This window comes from Saimiri boliviensis, chromosome 20, assembly GCF_048565385.1.
Source record: "Saimiri boliviensis isolate mSaiBol1 chromosome 20, mSaiBol1.pri, whole genome shotgun sequence".
NCBI lineage: Eukaryota > Metazoa > Chordata > Mammalia > Primates > Cebidae > Saimiri > Saimiri boliviensis.
Genome location: NC_133468.1, coordinates 15,098,238 through 15,122,833, shown reverse-complemented (window position 1 = coordinate 15,122,833; position 24,596 = coordinate 15,098,238). Strand labels below are relative to the sequence as shown.

The following is a 24,596-nucleotide window of genomic DNA, read 5'->3' as shown; positions in this document are numbered from 1 at the left end:
TCTCTAAGGACCTGTCCATTTCTAGGATTTCATTACTTTTGATGCAGAAGCATATGAATGGGCTATTCTAACGCAATCAAGCCTTTCTCTCTTCTGTAAGGCAGGTTTTTGATGTAGGCTCCCATCATATGCACTAAAGACTTTACATTCAAAGGATAGATACAGCAGAGTGCTGCCCAGCTGATGAGGCATTGTTGAATTATTGAGGGCAGTGAATGGTGCTCTTGTTGTTAGTTTGTTTGTCTGCTCACCTCAGCTCCAATTCATATCCAGTTTACCTAGGGAATCTTTTGTACACTGAAAAACTTTATTGTATAAGTTGAATCATCAGGCCCACTTTGTCCATTTGTAGTTTTTAATAAAAAGAAAAGACATGGTTTATCCATCCATGTCTGCTTCACTTGGATCCGGAGAAGTGCAAGCATGATAGCAAAGTTTTTAAGAACACAGGCTTTTGTGGCCATGCGTGGTGGCTCACACCTGTAATCCCAGCACTTTGGGAGGCCAAGGCGGGTGGGTCACTTGAGGTCAGGAGTTTGAGACCATCCTGGCCAACATAGTGAAACCTCACCTCTACTAAAAATACAAAAATTAGCTGCGTATGGTGGCAAGCTAAGCTCCTGTAATCCCAGCTACTCAGGAGGCTGAGACATGAGAACCCTAGAACCCAGGAGGCAAAGGTTGCAGTGAGCCAAGATCATGCCACTGCCCTCCAGCCTGGGTGACAGAGAGAGACTGTTTCAAAATAAAACAAAACAAACAAACAAAAAACAGGCTTATGTTTCTCCATTTCTTTGTAAAATGGGGATACTAAATAGCACCTGTCTCACTAGGACATATGTAAAGTAGTTGGCAGGGTACCGACCATAAAGTAAGAGCCAGATAGATGTAAGCTATTGTCATCATCATCACCATAATTGTCTAGTGCGCAGTGGCTCATGCATGTAATCCCAGCTCTTTGGGAGGCCGAAGTGGTTGGATTGCCTGAGGTCGGGAGTTCAAGACCAGCATGGCCAATATAGTAAAACCCTGTCTCTAATAAAAATACAAAAAAAATTAGCTGGGCGTGGTGGCAGGTGCCTGTAATCTCAGCTACTTGGGAGACTGAGGCAGGAGAATTGCTTGAACCTGGGAGGCAGAGGCTGCAGTGAGCTGAGATCGCTCCATTACACTCCAGCCTGGGCAACAAGAGAGAAATTCAGTCTCAAAAAAAAAAAAAAAAAAAAATTCCCATTAGACGTTTCTTCCACCTCCAACCTCCCTTTCACGAATCTGCTTCCAGTCCATCAGGCAGTTAGTGGCATATCGGAATCACACCCATCCACTATCCATTTTCCAAACAAAGGTTGTTCAGCAACCTGCTGGCTTCTGGTTCTTACCGACAAACATAAACTGCCTCTCTTACCCAGAATGGAACCCACTCGTTTTACCAGGTAGCCTGATTGATTGTACATAGAAGATGGAATCTGGCATTTCTTACGTTTGAGGATGCTGCCTAGCCAGCATCTTAGAAAACAGCATCCTGTCTCTCCTTTTCTTACTTCTTTTCGTTCCTCATGACTCTGTATTCCAATGTTATATTTGCACGGGCTCTGAGCATCAAGAAATAACTCAGGAGACCCAAATTTGACGCAATCAAGTACCATGCGTGCCTTCTGGAAAATCAAGACTCTCATTGATTCTCTGTCCCCATTCAGCCCAATAAACTTCACAATTACCCTCATTCCTCCCACTCTGCAATTGCTTGACTCCTTTGGAGCATGACCCATGTGTAACATCTGGGGATTCTTTGCAATTTTTTGGTTCATCTCCTGGGTTATCAGGAGCCACACAGGATACCCCAGATGTTCATGTAAGCAGCAGATTTTGTATTTCCTCCCAAATTTCCTGCCTAATTGGGTTCAATCTTTACCAACCCTCTTTTTTCATAGCATTCTATTTCACAAGCTCTTTTTTAAAAGCTTTCCATTATTGCCTTTGGAAAATAGTATGCCATCATTTTCAAAACCTGCCAGTCAAAAATGGGGTTTATTGCTTGCCTCTTTTTTTTTTCACCATGCACTTATATGCATCTTTATAATCAGACCCACAAAAGGTAACCACATCATTGGTTATTATTGAACTTTTCCATTTATGAGTAATAAAGAACCCACACAAAATAGCAGCTATACGAAAGTTAAGTATTTCATCATAAACAGTCTCAGGATAATTAGAATGGATTAAATTACAAGAGAAAATGCATTTAGTTAATCTTCCCTCTAATTAAAAAAAAATCCCTAGTTTTAAGTAAAGTGTTTGTTTTTAAAAACATATTTTCATTGTAATCAGTAAGGGAGAGGCCTGTTTGGTCCCCAGTGATAGGATGAAACATCTGCAGAGTTTGATCTAAAAACATCTGAATAACTACCAGCCAGTGTTGTTTTGGTTTTGGGGTTTGGGCGGGGGCTTATTATTAAGGTCCTTAAAGAATGACTCTGGTCTTTTCCCATTGCTGTTACCAAGGCATTCTCTACAAATAACCTCATTCCATAGTCCATGGTGGGATTACTATGTGTTCTCAGATCACTGATGATATGATTGACTCCCCTTGGCCAACAAGTGTCAAGTGAGAAGGTTAATTCAGCAGATGTTTATACACTTTTCCAAGTGAGCTGGGGTAAGGGTCAAAATGAAACTGGTAAGTGACATGAGAAGTTTTCAAGATAGAACAAAGACATACTCCCCTCTTTCATGATGACATCTATTCCAAGACAGATAGGGCCCAAATCACCCTAAGCCCTACAAGTCTACAAATGTGTCTCACAAATAAGGAATCATTCACATCACCTCACCAATTTCATGGCTCATCCCAACTACAAGGCTCACTTCACACTTTCACCTCAAGGGCTTCTAGAAGTTTCCAGGACTGTCTCACATGCTCATATTTAACCCAATCCGATTTTACAAACCTGGTCCCTTCACTGAAACCTACCATCTGGGAAATATACTTACAGTGAGCCCCACAGCGCTTCCCCTACGACCAGGGTCCATGCCAAGGATGTGGTCCCCAGGCCAGTGGCACCAATGGTGTTCACGCTACTGAAGTCCTGCTGTGTTTACACAGTAAAGGAGAGAACACCACACTCCCCAGCTTTACCAGCTGGTCCAAAGTTCCTTTGAGAAGACAAACCTTCATTTTTTTGCCAATAGTGGCTCTCCCATACATCAAAGTTTTGTCCCATTGCTGAGCTGTCGCACAGACACCACGGGGTCCTTTGTGTATCCTCACCTCTCCTCACCCTCAGACAGGCTCTCAACCTAGGGTAGTGGAGGATGCTTAAAAGTTCTTTAAGCCCAGCCAGTCTCTGAATCCCAGTTTATACTCAGTCAGGACCCCTACCATTTAGATAAGCGGCTCTTTAAGAAAATCCTTTTCTCTTCATTTAGGTTAAGGGTTGCCTTCATTTTCAGCCAGCTCAACTGCAAATGCAAGAGCCCCTGTGATCTCCCTCCTTCATAATAATCACATCCCAGTTGGAATGGAGAGGGACTGCTTACATATCCCCTAGACTCCAGCTTCCAAACGGTTTCAGCACTGCTCTTTGAGGCTGCTCCATTTAATCATGCATGAGACCCAGCACCATGCAGTGCAAACTGAACATCACAGAAACTACGTCCTGCCCGACCCTAGAGAAAGAAAGTGTTAACCAATAGTGTAGAGACAGAAAGCCCCCACGTAATTGCTGCCCAGGAGGAATTAAAAGAGCTGAGAATCCTGGGCTACACATTCCAAGTTTAGCCACCGCAGCACCTGGTCAAATTAGCAATGAAGTTGGTTAGAGTTTGGCCCAGTAGGGTCATCTTTCCAAAGCTGTAAGCAGATTGACAAGCTCTGGTGAGTGCGAATTGCATTTCATTATTTCAAAAATTATGCTTTAACTTCAAGAGGGATTGCCAGACAGCCCTGTCTAGGTGTCTGGAAACAATGCCAGGGAGTGGGGAGTCCCCAAGATTAGAAAATAACCACCTCACAAGCGCAGAGGAAACGTTTATACCTGATTTTATTCCAACTAAGTTAGCATGCTGTCAATCACCAGTCATGCTATTGTATCTGAAACACACACTCTCTAATGACCTAAAACTCAAAACAGTGGCTTCTGCTTGGCAGAGAGCATCCTGGCAACAGGGCAAGGAGATTGTTTCTCTATGTTAGATGTGTGTGAGCCCAGAAAGCCTAAATGTCACTGATGATTGCAATACCTGTGAATAAGAAAAGAGACTGAAGATATTGGAGGCAGTGTGAGAAACTAGCTTTTTCCTATTAATCCCAGCAAAGCAGGCAAGTCAAGTTGGGTCCCGTAAGCATACTACTGTCAACTTTGTGCTATATGTTGAATATGCACTGATTTAACTTTTTGCTTCCATTTAATGGTGCCAAGAAAGATCTGTATCTATTCACTTATCGACCTGCTCCCTGGGGGTCTGATACAGAAAATGTTGTCATATCCTAGAGAGAAGCCTTGTACAGACAACAGTCTACCCAGAATTAAGCGGTTTAAAATGCATAATACACATCAAAACCCATTCCAAACTCTCAATCATCTCCCACGTTATGTTTATAGAATATAACATCTTTTCTCTTTGCTGTTAACATTCTTTGTCAATGCTTGACTATGGCTGGTTTTGTGCATTCCAAGTGTGAGGCAGTGTGGGGAATTATGGAGCGAAAGAATTAAATGCGTGAGATTTGGGATCAAACAGGACTACCTTCAAATCCACCTTCCATCACTTGCAAGTTGGGTGACCTTTGACAAGCAATGTGTCTTGAATAAGGCTCAGTTTTTCCCATCGGTAAACTGGAAATAATAAATAATACCTACAACTGACTGTATTGAGGATTTCACTGATGGAGTGCTTGCTACTCTGTAAGTGTTAGCTCAAAAATTATTAACGCCACACTTTCCTATCTTTACTGTAGTGTCTCAGATCTATCTTCTCAGAGTGAACGATTAAGTAAGTGGTAGAGTAGCGAACAACCCAAAATTTCCCAAAGGGCCCAAAATTCCGGAAAGAGAAGCCAAGGGTGCCATACAGCTACCCGTGTCCCTCCTCGTAGTTCACTGTTCCAAGACAAGCTCCTTGGAACCCCTGGTTTCCATTCTGTTTAGAAGGGAGCACAGGAAGAGAGAGGAAGGCGGGAAGGGATATGGAAATAGCCCAATTAAGATCCATTTGCTGGTTTTAAGAACATCGTATTCTAAACATCAATAAGAAAGCCACACACATCATCCATGTTATGTCTGGGGTCTACACGCCCCCCATCTGTTTCCAGATAAGCAATGATAACTATATTCAATCATTTGTGAAACATTCATTGAGTGCCTAATGTGTGCCAGCACTGTACCTGATGTGACACGTGAGCCGTCTCTGTGTGAATATCACCGGGGCAGCAAGGACACGAAAGCAGTGGTTTGCAGAGGGTGGTAATCAGAGGAACTTCAGACCTCAGCTGCCATTTTACCCACTTGAGACTTTGATGTTTTCTAACCCAAGACACCCTTCCCGGTGTTTCTGTCAATAATTTTTGGTTTATTTTTCAACGTTGTCCTTGCTCACAGCTTCCCAAGGAGATCAACATAAGGATGGAAGCCTTTAACGTCACTTCGTAGTTTAAATTCATTTGCAATACAATGTAATTGAATAAAAGAAAGTAGTCAAGTATCAAACTGTGTGGATACACACAAATGACTCCCTTGTAAGTGTTAATATTTTCCACAATGGAGGAAACTTAGTTAAATCAAATGAAGATGCCAACTCATTAAAATTTGATTTTTCCTCCTATCCTTTTTTTATCTTTTAATCCTCTCTGTATAGCACAACTTGTTCTGTTAAATAACATTCATTAATGAAATCTCATCTTCTCTTAGCTATATCTCTATTTTTATTTATTTTGAGAATCTTCAGATGCTTATAATCTAATTTAGTTGGATTACTGTTTGGACATCTCTAAGTAGGAAAAGTTTGAGCTTTTAAGGTGGAATTACTGGCAAAGGCTGGGAGTGGGAGAAACCAGTTCTCTTCCCATTTCCCCTTGGTAGGAGGTGGTGGGGCAGGCCTTTCCTCTGAAAGGGGGCTGAGCCTCCATTTGGATAATGAGGGCACTGTGAATTAAGGATCTGTGTTGACTCAGGAAAGGGGAGGGAGCGAAGAGCCTATAGAAAGAGTTATAAACTCAAGTCATAAGTGGGGGAGACAAGAATGACGTAAAGTGAGTGCATTAAACGGTATAAGAGGACAGGGAATGGTGACAGATTGGAAAGTGAACGTCGCATCTATGGAGGCAGACGTGACCCAGCTCCGGCTGAACGTGGCCACGCAGAAATACAAGCCCAGTCTTCCCCAAATTTCCAATTTTTCAGTAGAGGCCGGATATTGGGGTTGTTACACATGGTCTCACAATTTTTAAATGCTGGCAAGCAACTAAAAATGTATTAAAATGCTGTTCAGGCCATTCAAACAAGACTGGGGACTAAATGGACCACTCGTCTGTAACCACTGACACCTCCCTCCAGGGCAGGACTGGTGGTGAATGAGGAAGCGTCATTTGCCTGGGTTGAGACTGGGACAGCTTCGGCTTCTCTTGTTTGATGCCTCATCTCTCCTTAGTGACTGGTTGAAGCTGGTGGGAGTCTCATAACCATGATACAGTGGTGATACTTTGCACTTGCATGGTGAATTTTCTCCAAGGAGCTCAAAAGACTTTGTGTTGCCTCAGCCAACCTCACAGCAAGCCTGCGAAGCAGGCAGGTAGCCATTGCCCCCAAACCCGTGATGAGCAACAACAGAAAGTATTTCACACAAAGCAGCTAGGTGGACTCATTGGCTTAAATCCAGTGTCTACACCATTGGCAAATACAGCATTCAAGAAGCATGAGCAGGATTTCCCACTAATGCCTCCCCTGCCACCCTTTTCAGCTTCTTATCTTCCTTCCATCTGCTCCAAATGACAGCTGAGCCCCAAATCTCAACAACAAATACAAGCAAACCGAGCCAGTAACCAATTCCTGTTGTGCGTATGAGTGTATCCACGTCTGTGTGTGCATGCGTGTGTGTGCGCCCACCTGACTTCTCAGCATGCCCAGCCCGGTACATCCGCATCCATTACAACATGTCTCTGCACTGGTCATTGTCTAATGCCATGCTCTGAAATGCTATTTTTGCAAGTGTTTAAGACCTAAAAACTCCAAATGGTACCTTCAGGATTCTGGGCACCTGCATTTTGCTAACAGTGCTTAATAATTTATGCTGCTTGGGAACCCTGATTCCCTTTCTCTTCCTTATGCTGATAGAATTACGGTTGTGAAGTCTTTCCCTTACAGAGCTAGAATACAGTCCCCTCTCAGGCTACTGCGAGTTCATAGGAGTGTAAAATAGACATAAGGGCCAGAGTCGTGCAATGGAGGCCAGGGACAAGAATCTTCTCTGAGTTTCCTTAGATAGAACACCCAAGAAAGTCAGACTGAGCAGCAGTGACTGGGGCTCCTCCAGAGTCATCATTTTCCCCTCTGTGACTGGGTTCAAGAGCTTTGTTACCTAGTCCCTCTGGGCTATGCCTTCCCCTCTGCTTGATGGACATATGTGCTCTATGTCCTGCTCTACTCAGAGGAATTCCTTGGGATTTGCAGGCATGACCCAGAGAGAAGACTCCAGTTCAGCAGTGTAAACCTGTTGATCTTTTTCCCAGGACAGAACAGCATAACACAAGTATTCTGCATTTTCTAGATTGCCTTGCTCTTCCTTCAAAATTGTCTCAGATCAAACTACTGATTTCTGGGAACAGTTCCCAGCATGATATTCTACTATAATCATTCACATTCTCTGCATGCAGGCATGCCATAAACATCCTTCAGAGGCAGATGCAAAACCAGGGAAACACCTGGCCATTTTAAATGCATGTGTTGGAAAGATAACTAGACTTACTGGCATTGGAACTAGAAAGGCTGACATATCTACCAGCTTCCCATCTGATCCCACAAATCAGAACATGCTTCTTTAGAGCCAGAGGAAACTGCCTTTCCCAGGGATGAAAACCTTAAAGATCCAGCCGAAAAGTTTGGGAAATGTCTGTTGATCTAGTTGGAACGAGGAATTGATTAAGCATCCAGAATCAAGAATGATGTTTCAGCTCTTCACTTCCCAGTAGATCAAAATCAATATTGAATATTTAAAAGGTATATAGATTTTTAAAACCATTTCTTTATATACCTAAGCATATAGGGAGAAATCAACTTTTATTTGTGTTGCTATGGGAGAAATCAACTTGTGCTTTCCACATGGCTATGCAGAATGAAAACTCTACAGCCTTTCAAAGGCCAGCCTGAGGCGTCTCTGTATCTTCATTCACCATGCCTCTCAAAGCATCAGATGGATCAAACATAATTTGTATTTTTCACACATATACATAAACATATCTTCTTCAGAGTGAATGGAGCACTATATCAGAGCCATCTCTGTCTTAGCAGCCTCAGGTGCATATATTCCAGAAGTTCTAAAAAGTCAGAGAAGACACATATCCCCATTGCTGCCAAACCCAGTAAAATCATAGGGGAGTCAGGTTGCATGGTTTGCAGACATCCTGGAGAAAGAATGCCCATTCAAGCCCATCAGGTTGAACTAGCCATCACGTCAAATTAACTCCTGAAGCTAAAAGGTGAAACTCAGGGAGGCCCAAGTAGTCAGAGGTGCTGATCATTAGGGAGTTTGGGCCGCTAGAGTTTCTACTTTCAGCCCTGCTCAGGCTTCAGAAGACGCAGAGGTGAAATTCCAGTTCAGCTAAGTGTAGCCGGCTGGACCAACAGGTCACTTTCAGTCATGTCTAACTGATCTTAGTGCTCCTGGGATGGTTTTACCTTGACATTTAAATTTCTGTTTCCATCACCAGTGAGATGGGGTCATGCAAAGTAATACAACTTTCAAATATTTTCTGAGCAGTAATGCAGCGATTAAAACAAACAATTTCAGTGTTATAAAGTTATGTCTTTTAGGAGACATTAAAATGTTGCTGACTGATCACAGCGAGGTAAGAAGCTGCAAGCCAAGGCTTTGAGGTGATAGGATGGGGGCCCCGAAAGCAGCATGAGACCGATACATAAAGAAGGTAGTTAAAACCAAACCGAGAATAGCTTCAGAATCTAGAGGCATACAGGGCTGGGGGCACTGCCTTTTACTTTGTTTTTCCTCCCAGGCTGTGGCTTTACCCCTTTCTCTGAAAATCCTGACAATACTTCCCAAGAAATGTTGTCTCTGACAGAGCCAACTCCCCTGGATGAGCCAAATGTGGCACCCAGCAGCAAAACATACTATTCAGAAAAGTCCTAAATGATCCTCTGCCTTGGAGCCTGGAATATAGTAGATGTTCAGTAAATGCCAGCTGGCTTGAGACTCCCTATGTGAGTCCTTCCCACCCACCTGTCACCACCCAAATCATATAAGATCGAGAAAATGAAAAAACACAATGCATCTGAGAGTCGTTGGGGAGGGAATGATGTGAATTCACTGTGAATTCGCTTCAAATAATACTATGTTTCTTAGGTGCTAGGATAGCCCATTTTTAAGGAGTCAAGAGCTGGATTCAAAGAAGGAATACCCAAGGGACTCACCAAGTAAATAAAGGGTTTCTCTTGAGTTGTGGAACGTTCAGATCTGAGCAAGGGATTCTTTTGCCTGTGACCCAGTATATAATTTGCAGTGGGGTAACATCACACCCAACAGAGTGAAAAATTGTTCTGGGGGTGGGTGAAAGTCTTGCTCTTTTTATATATAAAACGTATGTATATGACGTAAACAGCTATGTAGCATATCTTTAGCATTGAGAGAGATGAATTGGGGGGGGGAGGGTCTCAAAAGATTTCTGTGGTAGGAGATAATGGAAAAAAAGTTGAGAAATATTAACCTGATAGAAGAGGTGATAGATCGATCCATTTCTAGAGCTTCAGCAGAAGTGATCTCAAGCATCCTCAGGGAAGACACCGTTTCTTAGGAGACTCTGCCAACTCATGCTTCTGTCTTTATCGTCCCTGCCTGCTGGCCCATCTTATTCTAAATCAGTTTGGACTGAAATAACCAGGCAGGCCGCATAATTGATTTGGTGCATGTTTTTCATTTACTGATGTACTGAATTCCCTTCTCAGAAAATACCAGCTAACATTACTAAGTACTTACCACAGAATTGGCCGGTCCCAGCGCTAGGTTCTCAGCATGGCTCCTCTCTTCTAATCCTCATGTCAGTTTTGTAAGGTGAATACTATTAGCATCATCATTTCACAGGTGAGAAAACTGGCTCAGAGAGGTTAAGCAGTGTGTGAAAGGCTTATCTGTCAATGAGAGCAGCCGGTGAGTGCTAAATCCAGGTTTACTTGATAGAAACCAGGCTTAATCATGGCACTTCTCCCGCAAGTAGTTGCAAGGGGGTTTCTTGAGAGTCCAACAATAAAATCAGAGAATATGGGCATCAGGGTGACCACCCCCCCACCTGTCGGAAAGTCATTCCCTGCAGGATTGTGTCCTTGGTGATGGAGGAAAATCCCCCTTCTCAATTTACCAGTGCCCCCCAAGCCAAAGAGTACCCTAAATAATCTCAGATTCCAAAAATGACTCGCTACTATTCTGCATAGGCATATTGACCAACTTCCCTAAATTTAAGTTGACTTTCTATCAGAGTTCACATTTCCACCAACTTTTCATTAAATTAATTATTCAAAACAATTCAGAGTTAGCGTTCTCACAGCAACTGTAACTCTGCCATGACTAGATTAAGGCGTAAATTGAACAGCATGTTTTGCAATAAAGTTAATTTTATATTCACCAGAGAACTGAGTTATAGTTGCTGTGGGAACCATCATTTCAAATCTCTTGACTTTGGTGCATTTAAATTCTCAACCACAGCATTGCACACGGTAGCAGATTTTGCACGGACATTTAATTTGCTTCACACCACGGCCTGGCTACCCTGAACTTGGAAGTCCTGTCAGAAATGAATATTGCAGCTTTCCAGCTTTCCCAGCCTTCTACTTATCCTGGTACCTATGACACTAGACATAGAAACAGCCAAGAAGCCGAAATGATTCCAGTTTTATCTTGAAATTATCTGTTTTGGGGAAGTGAATTTCCTTAGAAGCACTGAGTCTCTGGCAATGTCAGTAAAGCAGGCAATGGCATTGCTTTTGTGTGCAGCCAGGATTTTCATCCAAGGATATTTTTGGTTCTGTGCTATATTATTCAGTACACATAGGGTGACCTCTGAAAGCTCCAAGTTCTCGCATGTGCCATTAATCATGCAGGCATGCACAGCCATACATCAGAACTTATTGGAGCTCCGGAAAAGCTAAGCAACATTTCCCAGAGCCACATAAAACCCAAGCATCCCTAAATCAAGACGCATTGCAGGGTCTCTAAAAGGTACGTTCAGCAGAACTGGAATAGAACTCAGGCTAAATGCTGGTGGTGTGGAATTGGGGACATGTGCCAAGTAAAGACAGAGGCTTGTTTGGAAGGAATCGCAGAGGAAGATGAAACTCTGAGATGGTTAGAGATGCGAGCATTCCATTCGCGAGGATTATCGATTTTTGTAGCTTTATTGGAAAAATCAGTCATGCTTTCTGCCTCCTGGGAATTACTCTGCTGCAATTTGGGAGTGTGTATGTGTAGAAACTCTGCAGGTTAGCAGCTGAGTACCAGCCCCATTCACCATTCAATTATCCATTTAGCTAGAATGTGACTTAGCGGAAACAGACTGCTGTTTTGCATGTATAAGATGTATTTGAAAGGAGGGATATTTGTTTCTCTGTAAATGAGAGGATTTCCAAGGAGAAGCTCCTGCCTTCCTAAGGGCACCCTCATTATGCACAATTGATGAGTGGCACCTAATGAAATCATAGGCCAGACTGTTGGAATTCTGACTACCATTCTACAAGCTTTCAGGAAACAAAAGTCTCTTATTTCTCATACTGTGCCACATAGCATATGAATGCACCTCCTGAATCGGAACTACTGCAAAATTTGTAGATAAAGACCCTGTAATGATCAGCGGCCTCCCCACCAAGTCCTTGATCAGCTAAAAACTATGTTTAAAAGAAAGTTTCAGAGAGAAGGATATGTTCATAATTCAAGGTTCCCTGGGCCATGTGGATGGGACAGGGAAGTGATAGATGGCTTTGGATTCATGACTAAGGGTGGGCAAAAGAAACACCGTGCCAGCCAGAGGAAAGAAAAAAGAGTGAAGAAACAGGGAAGAAACTGGAATGTTTTATTGATTCTGTACAAGGCAAAAAGTGCCATAAAACGGCCAGGCATGGTATCTCACGCCTGTAATCTCAGCACTTTGGGAAGCAAAGGAGTGTGGATCATGAAGTCAGGAGTTCGAGACCATCCTGGCCAACATGGTGAAACCCCGTCTCTACTAAAAATACAAAAATTAGCTGGGCGTGGTGGCATGCACCTGTAGTCCCAGCTACTTAGGAGGCTGAGGCAGGAGACTCGCTTGAACCCGGGAGGCAGAGGTTGCAGTGAGCTGAGATTGTGCCACTGCACTCCACCCTGGCAACAGAGCAAGGCTCCATCTCAAAAAAAAACAGTGCCATAAAACAATATAAAATATGGGCTACTCTATGAGACTGTTTGACACATACTGTTTAGTGACCACATCTTCACAGGATTTAGATGGATTTTTGGTAAGGAATGTTTGACAGATTAATAATAAATATAAACAGATAGATAGATAGATGGATAGATGATAGATAGCACAAGCTTTTTAAGCATGTCTGAGTGTCCCATTCAGATCCAAGCTGGCCTATAGGGTTAAAGGAAACACAAAGAAATTAAAAGACCAGGAGTAATAACCTGGGAGCATGCTTGGGGGTTCAAAGAGAGCCTATTGCCAAAAACTAGATGATGCTGGCCAGATGAATTCAGCCTTGAGGTCTGATGTCGCTGTGTTAAGAAGGGCAAGGTGGCCGGGTGTGGTGGCTCACACCTGTAACCCCAGCACTTTTGGAAGCAGAGGCAGGCAGATTACCCGAGGTCAGGAGCTTGAGACCAGCCTGGTCAATGTGGTAAAACCCTGTCTCTATTAAAATTACAAAAATTAGCCAGGCATAGCTTGTAATCCCAGCTACTAGGGAGGCTGAGGCCAGAGAATTGCTTGAACCCGGGAGGTGAAGGTTGCAGTGAGCCAATATCACTCCAGCCTGGGTGACGAGAGGAAAAAAAACTCCATCTAAAAAAAAAAAAAAAGAAAGAAAAGAAAAGGGAGGTATTCATTTGCTGGAGATGTTCATGTGAGGTTGTCAGCCCTGACCTTGCAGACAGAGCTGCTGTGACTCAATGGTTCTCTCTGCTTCTCCACTCTCAGCCATGTCTGTCCTGATGCAGCACGATGCTCCCCTGTCATCCTTTCCCTTCATCTCCACAATATTTTTAGTATGAAAAAGCAACTTGCAGAGCAGGGCAGAACCCTCGCAAAACCCAGCCTGTGCAATCTCACCTGCCTGCTAGTTCCAGCCGAGGAGTCTGGTTTGCTGCGTCAACAGGGGTAGCTGGTGGGGAGTGCTGTTTATAGATGGTGTATTTAATCCTCTGCTTTTGTGTCTCCAAAGCCTTCCCCTCCTGAGGCATGTACAGGGAAACATAAACACATCTAGCATGAGCAGTGCCACATAGGGTCACAGAGCAGGACAAATTTGTGCCCTCCCCAAGCCTCCACCATGGCTTACCTAGATGGTCCTCATGGGTCTCTACTGGCCAGCCTTCCAGATTCTGCCCTGGCCCCATCCTCTGTCTGTTCCTCATCCAGCACAAAGGGAGCCTTTAAAAACTCATGTTAGATCAGACCAGTCTTCTGCTCAAAACCTTCCAATGGCCTCTTTTCATTCAGAACAAAACCAATATCCTTACAGTGGACTACAAGGTCCCATGCCTCACTCACTCTGCCACAGGCACACGGGCCACCTCTGTCCTTCCAACACCCCCCACGCTCTCATGCCTAGGGCCTTCGTACCTACAGTTTCCTCTGCCTGCATTACTATCTCCCGAATATTGGCATGATTTGCTTCCTCCCCTCCTTTAGGTTTTTTCTAAACAACTTATCAGCAAGGGCTTCCCTGACCACCCTATGTAAGACAGTGACCTCCATCACATACAACCCCATCATGGTCCCCTCTCCCTATGTTTCTCTATACCGGTTATTATCATCTGACAAACCATATTCATTTTTATTTGTTTATTGTGGGTCTCCTCTCTGTAGAATGTAAGATCTTCAAGAAAAAGACTTTGTCTCTTTCACCGACCACTGTACGCCATTGTCTAGAAACTACCCAGGGCATAATAGATGCTTGATAAATAATTATTGAATGAATGAAAGAATAAACTCATGAGTCTACAGCAGAAATCAGCATATTCTGATCATTGAGTATATGTTTGGTGTGAGATTGGTATTTCTCCCACAGAGGCCCTTTCGGCCCCTGATTCCCACACACTGAACTCATCAAGGATTAGGGAGAGGGCAGGAGACAGAAGCAGCAGTTGACGGGGAGAGTACCCCACCACCCAGGCAGGATGCCACGCAGGGGATTCCCAAAGCAGGATCGTTGTGGTGCATAGTCCTATTCTCAGCTTTAGAAATTCCGTTTTGTTTCTGTTGACAGACTAGATCAAGCTCTAGACTGACTCCCTCACACTATCCACATTCCGGTCTAAACCTGAAATGGCCATTCAATAATTCACAGTGAGGAAACTCCACATCTCCTGCTCAGTGTATTCTTTCCCTAAAGGGAAATCCATACGGGACATGAAGTCTAAAGCAGAAGATTGCTTGGGGAACAAGAAATCAAAGCAAGTAATATGATATTCTGAGGCTGCCTTCTCCCTGTACAGGCCTACCTGGCTGAGGGGCGCAAGGTGCATGGGCTGAGAGTCGGACAGGCCTCGGTTCACACCCTAATCCTGTACCTCTTGCAGTGATTTATGACCCTGGGAAAGTTAATTAGCTTCTGTGAGCTTCAGTTTTTTCAGCCTCAAATGATGATAATAATGTGTACTTCATACTATCCTTGAAATGGCTCAGTGAAATAACAATGATGTGAATTGCTGAACATGGACAAATGGCAGGTGCTGTTGCTTCGTGCCCCTCTGTTGAGCGGGACACCCTCACCCCTGAACTGACCCTGGCTCCGTCTTGCTCCACCAGCTCCCTCTCCACACCCCAGGCAGACCACCCCTTTCTGTTGGCATGCTTTTCTGAGACTGGTTGAGATTTCTAAGCCCTGCGATCCTTAATAATGTCACCTCACACACCTCTTGCGTTTTAAGGGGAATTCTGTCAATAACTTGTCACATGCATTATGTGCAGATCTTACTCATGTAACTCTCAGGGAATTACCTCATTTTTCTCATTTTCATTTTAGTCTTTGGAGGGCACCTTCCTGGGGCTTTGCTGTAAGGACTACCTGATCCTGTTTTAAATAACAGCATTCAGTCTCTCATAACCAATTCAAGAGCAAATCAAAGGCTTTCCTAAACCATGCATAGATCTTTTTTCCACCATTGGAGGACACTTTTATTTATTTATTTGTTTATTCATTCATTCATTCATTCGTTCATTCATTTTTGAGATGGAGTTTCACTCTTGTTGCCCAGGCTGGAGTGCAGTGGTGCAACCTCGGCTCACTGCAAACTCGGCCTCCTGGGTTCAAGTGATTCTCCTGCCTCAGCCTCCCAAGTAGCTTGGATACACCATCACACTCGGCTAATTTTGTATTTTTAGTAGAGACAGGGTTTTTCCATGTTGGCCAGGCTGGTCTCGAACTCCCTATCCCAAGTGATTCGCTCACCTCAGCCTCCCAAAGTGCTAGAATTACAGGCATGAGTAATCCTAGCGTGGTGACGCCCAGCCTGGGGGACACTTTTAACAAAAAGGACAACAGTAATAATAGGTTTCTGTTGTAGAATATTTATTATGTGCTGTGCACCATGCATTCTCCCATTTAAACTTCAACAACCTTCTGGGTTAGGCACTTCCATTGCTCTCGTTTTGCAAATGGAGAAACTAAGGAATTGAAGAGCTTATGATTTTTGCCCCAAGATCTTGCAGCCAAAGGGTCAAGCCAAGGTTGGAACCAAGGCTACCTGGCTTCAGAGCCACTACCTTCACTGTCCCAAGTACTGCCACACATTGACTGAGGTGACCTGACGCAGTCGCCCCGGGAGGCATCAGACTCTGTTGGAGGCCCTCACATACCAAAACAAGTGACTTGATATAAAAGTCTGCCCCTTGAACTCCTGACCTCAGGTGATCCATCCACCTCAGCCTCCCAAAGTGCTAGGATTACAGGTGTGAGCCACTGCGCCCGGCCTTTTGGCCAAGAACTAAGCGTAGTATCTGTTCTTATCAGTTTAATCGACGGATACATCCTCTACTGGAGGACCGGATAGTAAATGGATTTTTGGAGCAGGGAGATGGAATAGGAGCTTGCTCCGTCCTCTCCACGCATCGAATTTTTTAAAAAAAAATAAAAATTAAAAAAGTCTGTCCCTTCTTTCTTGCCTTTGGGGGCCTTCATCTCTGTCCCCACCTCTGCCTCCAGAATTGTCAATGAAAAGAGCCTAGTCCTAGCCTGTTTTCGTTGATGACCAGCGATCCCAGGCTACCTCCTGGGGCACTAGATTTTCCGTGTGAAAATCTGCACAGCTCAGGGCAAACTAGGATGGTTGGTCACCCTCGCTGAGAGCAGGAACCATTGGCTGGTGTCCGATCCTGGCTCCCCGACTAACCCACCCTGCTACTTTGGCCAAATTATTTAACTTCTCCATGCGTGCCTCCATTTCGTCCTCTATAAAACAGGGATAATCGTAGAACCTACCCCAGAGAGGTGTTGTGACCATTAAATGAGCAAATGCATGAAGGGGATCTGGAAGTACCCGGCACAGAGAAATGCCCTGTCCCTGTGAGGGTTTGCTATTTTCTTGGCTATTATATAAAAAGCTTTCTAAAATCCAGAACTCCATCCTGGGGCAGATTCTCTTTTAACATCTATTAGAAATATTTAGTGATTTCCTTACATTTCCTGAAGTTGTACTAGAAGCAATAACAACAACAAAAATGGCAATTTATGGTTGGCCTGATTTTACACTAGTTAAAAGAGAGCCGTCAACCCTGCAGAAGTAACAAGTCTGTGCCCACAGGCCTCTTCGGTGTTATTTGTATTTTTATGACCCTCCTGTGGCTATAAGGATGCTCAGCGGGTGTAGAAATTGGGTGATTAAAAATAACAAATAAGAAATCAAAGTCGCGCCTTGTCCCGATTTCCATACTGGTAGATACCACATTCATTATTTGCTGGACAGCTGTGAGGATAAGCTGCAGAAGGTACAACAACTTGATTCTCCTCCAAGAACCAAATTAAACCACCGGACTCTCTTATTATTGTCATCCCTGCCTTTGTGTAATGCTTGTCCTCTCTTAAGCTACCCGCATGCATTCTTTCCTACTCACTGAGTGCCCTCATCTGCCTCTTTCAAAGGTATCTGCTTCTTACAAGTTAAAAGGCCCAGACTTACATCCACATTCATACACTGCCCCTGTCATCAGCTTGATTTTGAACGCTGGGCTGCAACCAGCTACTTCTTTTGCTTGGAGAAGTGTCATCCTTCCAGAGGCTTGGGATGTGGCCTGTGGGAAGCTTTTCCTTTTGCCTGGCTGCCGAATCAAGGGCGCAGTGAAGCAGTGAAGAAACAAAACACGGGTTTTGTTTTTTTAATGCACACATTCAACAGATGTCTTTAATGCACTCAGGTGGGGATTAGGAAAACAGCCATAAACAACTGAGCCAAAGCCTTTACACTTGAGGGGCTTGGAGGCTTCCAGGAAGATGGGCACTGAACCTCTTGCTCTCATCATCCACTGCACATAGGAATCACCTGGGTAGCTTTAAAAAAAAAAGGAAAGATAGACGGGGCGTGGTGGCTCACGCCCGTATCTCAGCACTTTGGGAGGCTGAGGAAGGCAAATCACGAGGTCAGGAGTTCAAGACCAGCCTGGCCAATATGGTATAAACCCCATCTCTAATAAAAATACAAAAAATTAGCTGGGTGTAATGGTGGATGCCTGTAATCCCAGCTCCCCAGGAGGCTGAGGCAGGAGGATCTCTTGAACCTGGAAGGCAGAAGTTGCAGTGAGCCAAGATCCCGCCACTGCACTCCAGCCTGTGCGACAGAGTTGAGACTCCATCTCATAAATAAATAAATGAAACCAACACCTGGGTTGCATCCTCAGAGATTGTGATTTAATTGGGGTGCAGTTTAACATGAGAATTTTTCAGTGCTCCCAGGTGATTTGAAAGTGTGTTGGGTTAAGACCCATTGCTTTAAACAAAGGGTTCATTATAATTATTAAGAGTGCTATAGAGAAGGGGAAGACGGTGCTGTAAAAGCACGCAATGGGGCAGGAACCCTGAGCTGGAAGCCAGGAAAAGCCATTCCTACACAAGGGCCAGCTGAGCACAAGGTGAATGGCTTTGGCCAAAGTGGGTGCAGGGAGCCTAGTTTAGAGAGACACATCTGGAAAAGCCCACAAGAAGAATACAGGTTACATTCGTTAGTTCTTTGCGGCAGATGTGACGTGAGAAGAGAGAAATTAGCAGGGCCAGATAACGCAGGGCTTTGAGGCCCTTTTAGGGGTTTAGGACTTGATCCTAAAGTAGAGGCTCTCACACTGAGCAAGCATCTGGATCCCAAGGGCTTGTTAAATGCAGACGGCTGGGCCCCATCCCCAGAGGTTCTGATTCAGTAGGTCCAGGATGGAGCTCAAGAATGTGCACGTCTAGCAGATTCCCAGGAGATGCTGTGGCGGGTCCCAGGACCACACTTTGAGAAGCACTGCTCCAATCTAAAGCAATGGGAGAGACTCCTGAACTCCTGGAGGACGCTCCGCAGGGTCATGGCATGAGTCGGAGTGCACTTTGGCAACACGCTGCTATTCACTTGTAACTAGCAAAGGTAATGTTCTAGGGAGATGAAGCAGGCTCCCCTGGGAAAGCACAGGCCCGGCTGGCCTCCACTGCAACGGGGTGATCACAACTCAGTCAGAATTCACTGAGTAACTGACATGGGGTTTCCCTCCCAAGAAGAGCTGTTTCTGTTACTGTTGTCTAAAATTCTGTTTCCTCCCATGATCATCTACTTAAAAAGAACAAGTATTAATAAGAGCTTGAAACATCAAAACACCAAAAAGTAAGATACATCTTCCTTTTTCCTCTTTTTTTTTTTGAGATGGAGTTTCCCTCTTCCGCCCAGGCTGGAGTGAAGTGGTGTGATCTCTGCTCACTGCAACCTCCGCCCCCCAGGTTCAAGCGATTCTCCCACCTCAGGCTCCCAAGTAGCTGCGATTATAGGTGCACACCACCGTCTCCAGCTAATTTTTATATTTTTAGGAGAGACAACATTTTGCCATGTTGGCCTGGCTGGTCTTGAACTCCTGACCTCAGGTGATCCACCTGCCTCGGCCTCCCAAAGTGCTAGGATTACAGGCATGAGCCATCGCGCCCAGCCCCTTTCTCCTCTTTATTCAAATGTGAAAAATGTGTTTTTACTGTTTTTTCAAGTTCATCGTTTTTCTGCAGCCAAGACTGAGCCTACCACCTTCCTGGTCCCATGCAGACAAATGGTACTGATCAGTGAGAATCCAGGTGCATGCAGAAAACGTGCAGCCTGGACAGCTGGAGGCAAATCTACATCACCTCATAGAAGCTGTGCTGCTTCTAGTGCTGTTAGGGTTGTGGGGAGTGATTTCTACCTCAGGAGCAAAAGCCAAACAATAGACCATGGAGAGGATCACTGCCTCCCAACACCGAAGCCCAGCGTCCCCCATACTTGCATCTACACAAACCCTTAAAGACACACAGACACCGTTGAAACAAAGAGGAACATCTGCCTCTCTCAATTTTCCACATCTTTTCAAACAAAGTAGAGTCCACTGTGGACACACAGGTTCATGGCTGTGTGTCCACACCAGTTTGTGCCTAGAAACAGAGTCCCCACCTGCCCCCCACAGCTCCCTCCTGCACACGTGGGTGAGCAAGAGGGACAAGCCCTGCTGTTTTCCAGAAACCGGAGACCAGAGTGATTCTTTGGCAGCCAGTCTTACAAAATTAGTTGGACATTTTCCCCGGAGTGCCTCGAAGCATCAGGTTAATTTTCTGAGCATTTTGCCACTGCTGTTTAGTATAAATGGCTACTGAACCCCTGGTGATCCCCAATCTCCAACACCTCAGCTATTTTCAACTACAAAGAGCTCTGGAATGTAATGGCAGGCTCTATTATTAAATAATTTCCAGTATGTGTGTGTGCTTTTTAATTCTGACAATGCACAGCTCCAGGAAAAACAGTGATATTTAAAACAGTTAAGGGGGGGGGCTAATTAAGTTAATATTCAAAAGCACAATTCTTCCCAAGAGAAAGGGCCCCCATGTTGACTACCTGCAAGTCTCCTGCAGCTCATAATTGTACTTAACTTCAGTGGGTTTTCTTCTCACTCAGCCAGTCCAGTGCGGCATTGCTAGAGTTTTGGCTGGTGGTCATCGGGAGAATGGGGATTTCTCAGGTTGTGACACAATCATACACTGAGGATGCCTGATGAACCTGCATTTTTTAACTTGAAAAAGGATAGGCTCTTGTTTTTTTCCCTGATCTCAGACTGAGGCAAAGAGAAATGACCTACACTTTGGGCTATGCCCTAAAGGGAAAACTTGCCATAATTATAATATTTGTCATAACAACTATGTGGACAGTGACCACAATTAGTGCCACTATCTACTGAGCACTTCCCATGTGCCAAGCTCTGCTGAAATCTTTGGCTTTATGGTTCCATTTAATACCTCTGGCATCTGTTAAAAAAAAAAAAATACAGTCTTGTCATCTTCCCTAAATTACTCCATCAACATATATTTCTTGAATGTCCATTACATGCCAACCATTATTCTAGACCCTGAGAAGGTCTCCATGGACAAAGGAGGCAAAACTTTCTGCCTTTCTGGAAGCTGTATTCTTTTTTTCGTGTGTGAGACAGAGTTTCACTCTGTCGCCCAGGCTGGAGTCTAGCGGCTTGATCTTGGTTCACTGCAACCTCTACCTCCCAAGTTCAAGTGATTCTCCTGCCTCAGCCTTCTGAGTAGCTGGGATTATGGGCATGCACCACCATGCCTGGCTAATTTTTGTATTTTTAGTAGAGACAGGGTTTCGCCATGTTGGCCAGCCTAGTCTCGAACTTCAGACCTCAGGTGATCCATCTGCCTTGGCCTCCCAAAGTGCTGGGATTACAGGCGTGAGCCACCACGCCTGGCCTGGAAGCTGTATTCTATTGGAAGAGAAAATAAATAACATTAATTAGTAAAATATATAGTTTTACAAACAGGCTGAGGCTCAGAGGGGTGGATCTACCAACCCAAGGTCCCACAGAGGGCAAGAAAGACATCCAGATTTCAGTCCTGGAACTCTGATTCCAAACCAAACCAGCTTAAGGTTTTCCCCATAGTTGAAAAAAAAAAAAACCTTTTTTTTTTTTTTTTTTTTTTTTGAGACGGAGTTTCACTCTTGTTGCCCAGGCAATGGCACGATCTCGGCTCACCACAATCTCCGGCTCCTGGGTTCAGGCAATTCTCCTGCTTCAGCCTCCTGAGTAGCTGGGATTACAGGCACGTGCCACCATGCCCAGCTAATTTTTTGTATTTTTAGTAGAGACAGGGTTTCACCATGTTGATCAGGATGGTCTCGATCTCTTGACCTCGTGATCCACCGGCCTCGGCCTCCCAAAGTGCTGGGATTACAGGCGTGAGCCACCGCGCCCGGCCCAAAAAACCTTTTTTTTAAAAAAAATCCTAGTTTAACCTAGGGTATAGGTGCTCTCCTGGTGGTCTCTTGAAGCAAGCAGGGATATCTCACTTCTCTGGCTTTCCCTGTCCTCTGTGTGCATTTCCATGCAGCCTGTTTTGTGTTTTCACTTGTGTTTGCATCTGGATAGGGTATTGCCCTTTATGCTTTTCTTAGGTGTGCTTGATGTTGAATATTCAAATCCTATTTCTCTCTTCATACTCCTCCTGCGGTATTAGCCACTTATTTCTACCTTTAAATTGCTGCACATGGCAGAACATTTCTTGATGCTTTTTTAGAAAAGCCTTTTATGGTAATTATAGCTTTCTTCAAGTGCATTTATGCTTCCCTTTTTACTATGCTGTAGACGTTATTTTGTTCATACCTGATTTTTGTTAAGGCGAAAAGCCTGCCTACCTGGTAACTGTGTGGACAGACTTTTTTTTTATTTTTCCTGGTAGTTGGAATTTTATGTGTAGAGTCTTGGAAAGTCTTTCATTTCCACTCTGTCAAAGGCAGTGGATTCAGCCAGAGTTATTTCTCATGTCCCTCAACTACTTACTGAGTACTGGAAGTCCAAGAGTGAACAAACTAGACAGGGCCCCTCCCTGACAGTTTCACACCGTAGCCGGAGTTCCCGGGGGAGCCGTTCGGTTCACAACAGGGGCAGCATTCAAAATGTCGGTAATAACAACGTGCACATTTATTACGACACTTTTCCAGCAGGTGACAGTAAAATGTCTTAAGGAAGGGCTGCTACAAGGCCTAGCAAGCATCAAGCAGGTACCAGGCGCTTGTGATACAGCGGAGCAGACAGTACCACATAAAGGAAAGAATAAAGATACCATGACTAGTGCTGCTGGCCTGAGCTGGGGAGCTTTGGAACAGCTTCCAGGAGGAGATGACTTCTGAGTGGGGATTTGAAGGGTGTATTGAAGTTAGGGAGGTGAGAAAGGGAAAAAGAAAGGCCAAGTGACTTAAGTCTAACCGAAGCCTAAAGTGATACTGAGATAGGCTGATGTGGTAAGAGTCAGTTCACGTGACGTTGGCAAGCCCTGTGGAGGACTTCAGGCTTTACCCATGGGTCAATGGAAAGCTACTGAAGTGTTTCCAGCAGTGTCCAGAATGTGAGAGGTGGGTGATGGCACAAGTCTGGAGGTGCCAGTTGGACGGTATAATTTAAAACCAGGTAGGAGGTTTTGACAAGAGTCTGGACCAAAGATGAGGATGGCTGGGGTGACTGTGGTAGCAGTAGGGGTGGAAGTAGAGCACAGATTCCAAGATATTTAGGAAGAAGGACAAATAGGAGTTCTTGCAGTTAAGAGGAAAATTAGGCAGAACTTGCCTGGCATTAGCTACGAGAGACTAGAGATGAGAGAAGTTTGGAGAGGAGGGGAATAATTAAGAATGACTCCAAGGTTTCAGTGGTGGACAATGGGGTTGATACCTGAATGTGCCATGTACTATTGCTCAAGGGATCAGAGTTTGTGGGGGGAAAGGTAAAGACTCAGAATTCTTTTGAGTTTGAAATGCTTATGAGTGTACAGATGGGGAACAGATGGCTATGTTGAGATGCAAGTTGGAGTTCAAGTCTGGAGGTCAGAAGACTGGAGCTGAAGATTTAGGGGCCATCAAACTGTAAAGGGGTGGGTTGCTTTTTGTTTGTTTGTTTGTTTGTTTTGAGACTGAGTCTCACTCCGTCGCCCAGGATGGAGTGCAGTGGTATAACCTTGACTCACTGCAACCTCCACCTTCTGGGTTCAAGAGATTCTCCAGCCTCAGCCTTCTGAGTAGCTGGGATTATAGGTGCCCATCACCACATCCAGCTAATTTTTGTGTTTTTAGTAGAGACGGGGTTTCACCATGTTGGCCACGCTGGTCTCGAACTCCTAACCTCAGGTGATCCACCCACCTTGGCCTCCCAAAGTGGGTTTTTTCTCTTTAATCCCAAATTTCCACATCAGCTCTCTCTATAATATATGTTGGAATATGACAGAACTAGCCCCCCATATCACTGGTATCCTTGAAAATTCTCCCTGGGAAGAGAACTTTTGATCTTGGAGAGGAAGTTTCTATTATCTGCTCATGACTCTTAGGAGAGTTTATAAGTATGGGGCAAGCAGACAGAAAAGATATGCCACCCGCTGACTGTTTTTATTCATTTCATTCACACTTTCTGTGTGCCTAAAACCAGGCCAAGCTCGGGGATTCAAACAACCAAACAAGCAAACAACCAAATCATGGATCTCACAGGGGTTTATGTCTAAGGCCGGGTTTCTCAACCTTAGTGCAGTAAGCATTTTAGGCTGTTCTCATTCTTCATTGTGGGGCCTGTCCTGTGCATTGTAGGATGTGGAACGGCATCCCTGGCCTCTACCAACAAGATGCCAGTAACAACCTCCTCAAATTGTAACAATCAAAAATATCTCCCATCTGGGCATGGTGGCTCATGGAGGCTGAGGCGGGCTGACCACTTTTCACAATGAAGAATGAGAACAGCCTAAAATGCTTACTGCACTAAGGTTGAGAAACCCAGCCCTAGACATAAACCCCCGTGAGATCCAAGATTTGGTTGTTTGCTTTTGAATCCCCGAGCTTGGCCTGGTTTTAGGCACACAGAAGGTGTGAATGAATTTTTAAATATATATATATATATTTAAAAATCAGCTGGATGTGGTGGCATGCACCTGTAGTCCCAGCTA

General features: G+C 44.4%; 1 protein-coding gene and 1 non-coding gene across 16 annotated transcripts in view; both read left to right on the top strand.

Moving 5' to 3' along the window:
• The window catches only part of TENM2 (teneurin transmembrane protein 2), a 3,817,113-nt gene that overhangs the window by 3,689,310 nt on the left and 103,207 nt on the right, over positions 1-24,596 (top strand). The window lies entirely within an intron of this gene.
• On the top strand, positions 16,373-16,571 carry LOC120360457 (U2 spliceosomal RNA). The gene has a single exon (XR_005576950.2). It is a non-coding gene; the product is annotated as a U2 spliceosomal RNA (small nuclear RNA).